Below are 6,420 nucleotides of genomic sequence, written 5' to 3'. Positions count from 1 at the left end.
TAGTAAGGATTAATGTTAGACACTTTAGCTTTTTATTTCCTTCATAATATTTCTTTAAAATACTTACTAGTTTCCTTAGTTCAGCATGAGTTTACAGGTCATCTGTTCGGTCTAAAAGGAGGAGTTGTTAGAATTTAAGAAGTATGATCTCATGTCATGCTCTAATATCCTGCTTAAGACTCTCAGGGACAAGGTAACTGCCCTGCTTTAAGGAACAACACCCACTGTCATAACGCATGGTTTGCTGCAGTCTCTCTCTGCAGACTCTGCAGAGTTACTCTGCAGTAACTCTTATCAAATGCCACAAAACCCTCAAGCCTTCTTAATTCAGGAGGCATTAGCAACCCAGTTTTGGTTTTGTAGCTAGTGGTTTCTTGAGCTTGCTTTCCCTTCTCAGACTATAAATATAAACAGCAAGACCATGTAGAAGGTACCAGTCCTGGAGTGATTTCCAAAACTTTCAGTTTTCAGTGATCACAGATGCTAGTTACAGAGGAAGTGGAACACATCTGGAGTTAAAGCATCTAGTTCCAGTGGGAGTGTATCTGATGCCAAATACTTTTTTTGAGTCTCTCTTTAGTCTTTCAAAATTGATTTTGAAGTTATCCTCTGTGAAAACATTGCCTGGAGCAACTAATACATACACAGATTATATGTGTCATTTTTCTGCTAAGTATTGTGCTAGGGAGCATGATGCATATAACATTGTAAAGTTTGTAATTGCTTGGTTAAATCAACTGGCTTTATTAAGATTCTCTTGAGGGTTAGAGTAACATTGCAAATGCTTGACAAGCAAGTAATCCCTTCTCCCTCCCTTCTCAAATTCAACAGAATTTATGTAAACTGCCTAGGTTGACAAGGTATAAAGCACACACAGATAATGGATTCTAATATATTCTTAAGCAAAATAATACATTTAATCTCTCAGATCAGTGGACACAGCTCTGAAATGATGTTCAGAAATCTCCAGATAATGGAAATTGCTTCCTCATTTTCTCAATAGATACAATAGGTGCTAAGTAGTAACTGAACTGATGGTTACAGTGATTTTAACTTTATAGCTATTATACAGCTCAATGGAAGAGATCTCCAAGTCAGAGTCCATTGAACAATTTAAAAATAGCTGTTAAAACTAACTAAATTGAAGTGGATAAGTCCTTCTTGAATACAGGCTGCATCAGAGGAGGCTGACAAACTTTTTCATTGAAGGAATAATTTTGCTGTCCCTCACATAACCAACACTCTTCCAGTTTCACCAAGAAGGTAGATAAAGAGATAAAAAAGTATAAACCCAAGGAATCTCATAAAGCTCATTCAACTCAAATGCTCAAGCAAGCTTAGCACACTGCACATCCTTCCAAAGCCCCTCATCTGGTGGGCAGGTATTACCACCTGCAATGTGAGCATGAACAAATATGAATTGTACATRCTGTTTTTGAAGATGTAAGTAACGGAGATTTTGCTCTTTTTTTCTGATAAAAACTTCTGTCTGCAGCAATTCGTAATGCCAAAATGACCAAGGTTGTACTTGAAAGTAGGAAGACTGTTTGTTTCCAGTGTCCTGCTACTGACAAATTGGTCTCCTTTTCTTCCTTTTTCACCTAATCCAAAATATAAAAAAAAAAAAGGAAAAAGAAAAAATGAATGTTACTTGGTTTCTATATCTCTTTTGACTTTCTGGATAATATGAGAGTAGCTATCTCTGCAGAATTATTTTTCACGTGATCACTCATTCATCGTACCTGGCAGCCTGTGTCAGAGCTCTCACAGATCTAGAGGCAGATCCTGTTTACAGGATGTGCAACATGTCTTCAGAAATTCCAGGAAACAATCTGCTTGCTGCGACCTCAAAGCAGCCGTTTCAATTTACCACAGACTAACTGAACAGAATTGTATTTAAACATGATATAGACATTCACTAGGCTTTTTATTACTATCCACTAGTCACAGATCATGAGACTATAATCTCCTACTCATTCAAGCTCTGCCCTCTGAATGAATGATTGCTTGTTCCACTTTTCAATCAATCAACAGCATTTGTTACAGCTACTAAAACTACCAGAACCACATTTGAAGTAAAAGCTCTGGTCTCTTCCTTCTTGCTTTCTCATGAGGAAAAATTGATTCTTTGTTCTCATCCCAAATATTTATTTAAAGAGGGAAATGGTTTCCGTCTTACATAATTAATCTGCCAGTATTTTTCTCAGACACCATGCTCATTCATGTAAAGAACAACACTATATGCAAATTAACAGGGCTGTAGCTCCTTACCTAGACAGAAACAAAATATTCTGAAAGTTACTACTCATTTTGTTTTTCAGTGTAAGTTATTTCACACACACTGAGTAGATTACAACTGATTCCTCAGAACACTCCTATCAAGACGAATAGGCATCCACTCCTGARTAATTCCTGTTATGAGTAGCAACTTTTTTCTCCCAGTGAAAGCCTACCCAAACATGTACCAGGAAGAAGTCTTCATTAGCTGCTGCTAACATCTTTGTAGTGCCAAATTAATATGGCCAAATGATTTTGTATCTGTAATTTTTATTCTATTTTTTTGGTATAAAATGACAGMTAGTCACCTACAGTTTAGTGCATCTTGTCATTTATCCTGACTGTATTTTTTTCCTAGTAGGAAAGCAGAGGAATGAGCAGTGGCAAAGCCCTGGCCGGCTCTGCTCTAGGAAGGGTAGATTAAGAGATTTACTGAAATTCAGAGGTTAAAGGAGACATTATGTACATGCTGGCTTTTTTTTTCCCTATGACTATGAAAATTATCTCTACTCTCTCCTCTGAGATGTCCTTTTTCAATGAGTCATCTCCATAGCTACCACTTCCATGTTGAAATGGGTTGAATTTTTATGTTACTTGAAAAGAGAAAATGAAAAATGGCAACAAATTACTTTCAGTGTATTGATTGGTTATGTAAGGCTGCTGTTTACTGAACATTAAGTATGGCTACAGTGATCCAATTTTTTAAATAAAAAATCTAAACTACAAACAAACTGATTATGACTGCTGAGGATGCAAAATTGTCACAACCAAAGCTTAAGATTTAATAAAATGTCTGGACAGCTTTTGGGCTGTCTTTGGGCAACTTTTATAGTCTAGCAATGAATTTTGGCAAAAAGTTACTGTGAGGTATGTTCTGAGAAGATCAGATGAGGAGAGGGACTCAGTATCTCTCACCATCTTTATGACCGCTAAATGGCAGTTTTTAACATACTTTTAATCATCCTATTCTGTAATATATTACTTTATATATAATAAAATTGCTTTTTGTTACTCTTGAAAGTCCTTCCAAGAGTCAGAATATATAACAACCCATCACTCTTGCAATCTAACTGACATGCCAAATAGTAGTCCTACTCCTCCAACACTTGTCCTGGCAAGCTATTTGGCTCCTGTTACAGATTCCAGAAATCAAAGTGCTGCCTCATATATTTTAGCCGTTCATTCTGCCATTGTTTTCCTTTGGCTTTCGTATCTCTGGATGTGCCTCTGGATACCGTGTGAACAAATTGAGTCTTTGTTTGCTTTTTAAATAAACAAAATTCAACTTCAACTTCAATCTGCCTAGCCAACATCTTCTAGCTGGAATGGAATCTTTCTCCCTATATGGAATTTAACAAATTGGGGAAAAAAAGCTTCCATAATAGTAAGAGAAATAGTTGCAATGAACAGCTGCAATGTTTGCTGAATATCCTGTGCTTTCAGACTTCTTAAAAATATTTGTGTTTTACTTTTTGTGTGTTATAGAAAAAAAATCTCTAAAATACTGGTTAATATTGTGACTAAAAACTCTAAAAAGTATTAAAAATCTAAAAGCAGGAGAGAGAAAAAAGGACTACAGCCCTCGTTTATAGTTAATGACTGCTCCTTAATGAGTGAAAGAGATTTTGTCATTTTAGCAGTATTTTAGCCTATTATCAGGCTATTTTGCTGGTTTGAGAGATACCTGGGCTCTGGGTCATTGATAATAAGACTAAAAGGAGTAATAGTCTTGTCAGATGAGGAAAAGGCTTAGTTCACTTCTTTTCTCTCAGTCCCATTTCCATAACTGGATGTAGATAAGACCTATGGCCAATAGTTTGTTACTTCATTGAGAACTGGGAATACAAGACCACTTTAAAAACTTCTTATAGTTTTTCCTCCTCAAAACATAAACTTCCGTAACTTCAGAAACTGAGAGAGCTGAGCTTCTTCAGCCTGGAAAGAAAAGATTAAGGAGGAATTAAATTGATGTCTTCAACCACATTATGGGTGGTCATAAGGAAGATAAAGCTAGACTTAGAGATGCACAGTAAAGGGACAAGAGGCAATGGTCTCAGCATGCAGTAAGAGAAATTCTAACTGGATCAAAGAAAAAATGCAGTGAGGATGGTTAAGCACTGGAAAAGGCTAGGGCTGTCCCGAGAGGCTGTGGAATCACCATTCTTTGAGATTTTCAAGTCAGCTGGGCAAGGTCCTGAACAACCCAACCTAATGTTGAACTTGGCCTTGACTTGAGTAGGGGAGCTAGACATGATGATCTCTGGAGGTCCTAAATTATTCTAGGATTCTACGATCAAGTACTGCAGGACATTCAGCAGTAGTCGGGTCCTCCCATTGAAACTACTTTTTTTTTTTTTTAAGTTCCTGTGGATTCRTAGATCTTGCAGTCCAGGTTAGATACCTTCTCCGATTTGGAGCTTATGCAGCTGGATCTGCAARATGTGATGTGGCAGTGCATGAGGAGGTCCTCATAAACATGACTGATAAGGGAACTCCAGTCTTTATCTTCTTCCCTGATAAATCTGTATTTGGACCCACACAGCGTTTTTGCTTATTACCTCATCAGTAGAGTATTTTCATTTAATGTGCTTCTATTGTGAGATCTTTTGCTAAGATGCCCTAACAAGTAGTGACCTCACTCTGCTCCAGGATATGCATATTACCTGAGAACAATCTTTTACAGGACTCGTGATCTGAGGACTTTCTGGCTGAAATCAATAGGTGAAAATGAACAGACTTATCAGGATTTTTAGCAAAACTCATTTTCTACTTTAGGCCCATAGCCTAAAGTGCTTTCTTCAACTGTTCCCAACTCACAGCTATTCTTTGAGGTATGGCACTTCTCTGTGCATGAGAACTCATGCAACCCATATCCTTTGATTCCAGTGGCTCTCTCAATTAAAACAGTTCCCATTCATTCAGGAAATTTGCCTCTTTTGTGTACTCTTTACAAATACTTATCTCTTTGTATTTTAAAATTAACAAATTAAATTAACAGCTGGTTTCTTTGTTTCCATCTGGGGAATTTACTTTGCTCTAGCTCCCCTCCCTAAAGTTAAACACACTGAACAAGCTTTCAGTGGATGCATTTCATTGTTCTCTTTGAACAAGATCTACTCAGATACTGTTGGTCTTTAAAGAATGTTGCATTCAGCAACAGAAATGCTATGGCTATGAATAGAGTTCACAATTCAGAAAGAATTCACTAGGTTTACATAGAGATTTCCCAAATCATTGTATAACAATTTTAAAGTTTTGTTTATTGCATGAAAATATACTTCAATTACAATGCAAGCTAGGTATGTCTCAAAAGAAATTACTTCCTGCTGCATTTAATAGTGCTACACTAATTTCATAAATGCCAATGTTTTTAGCACCATTAAATCAGGGTTTGATTTTGTTAGAGGTCACTTCATTTTTAATTTAAATTGTATGGGACTTTTTTTTTTTAATCACTATTTTTACTGTAGAGTAGGTTAAATGTGCCTATCAGAATTTTCTTTCATGAAGTCTTTCTTTTAGAAGTATCTCTGCAGGTGATAGCATTTGTTGCAGTGTTGATGTCAACAAGGCAAATTTAACCAACTCCAAGATCTCAGACTGGTTTTCCTGTAAATAAAACAGGAGTAGCCCTAAGATGATGTGCCTTTCCTGAATTCAGCTCACTGATCTTCGCTTTAAAATACCCAGGACAACGACTTATCGTCCAACACGGGCTCACATTGGTGGCATATGTCAACTCTCTTGTGATTGCTACCAAGTAGAAATATCACCCTTGCCCCGAGCGGGGCAGCTCACACACCGCCGCAGGCCCCAGGCGGGCTCCGGAGGCGCCACCGCAGCACCGGCCCCGCCGCCGCCACGGCTACAAAGCCCGGCCGGAGCCCCGGTCACGAGCTCATCACACGGCAGAACTACCGGTCCTAACTCTTTTTCCACGGCGTCAGCCACACCTCACGGCGCTTCCTTCGCGCCGCGCCGCGCCGCGCCAGGACCCTCCCCTCCTCTCCCCTCCTCTCCCCTCCCCCCGCCGCCGCCCGTTACACCCGCGCGCGCGGCACCTGCGGGAAACCCCGCGCCAACCGCCGCGCTGCAGGGGCCGCGCGCCGCTGCCTGCCCCGCCCTCGCTGACGTGGCCGCACC

The sequence above is a fragment of the Rhea americana genome, unplaced genomic scaffold (assembly GCF_003343005.1).
Source record: "Rhea americana isolate MKP2758 unplaced genomic scaffold, rheAme1 scaffold_8, whole genome shotgun sequence".
In the NCBI taxonomy this organism is placed as follows: domain Eukaryota; kingdom Metazoa; phylum Chordata; class Aves; order Rheiformes; family Rheidae; genus Rhea; species Rhea americana.
Note: the sequence above shows the minus strand (reverse complement) of the source record.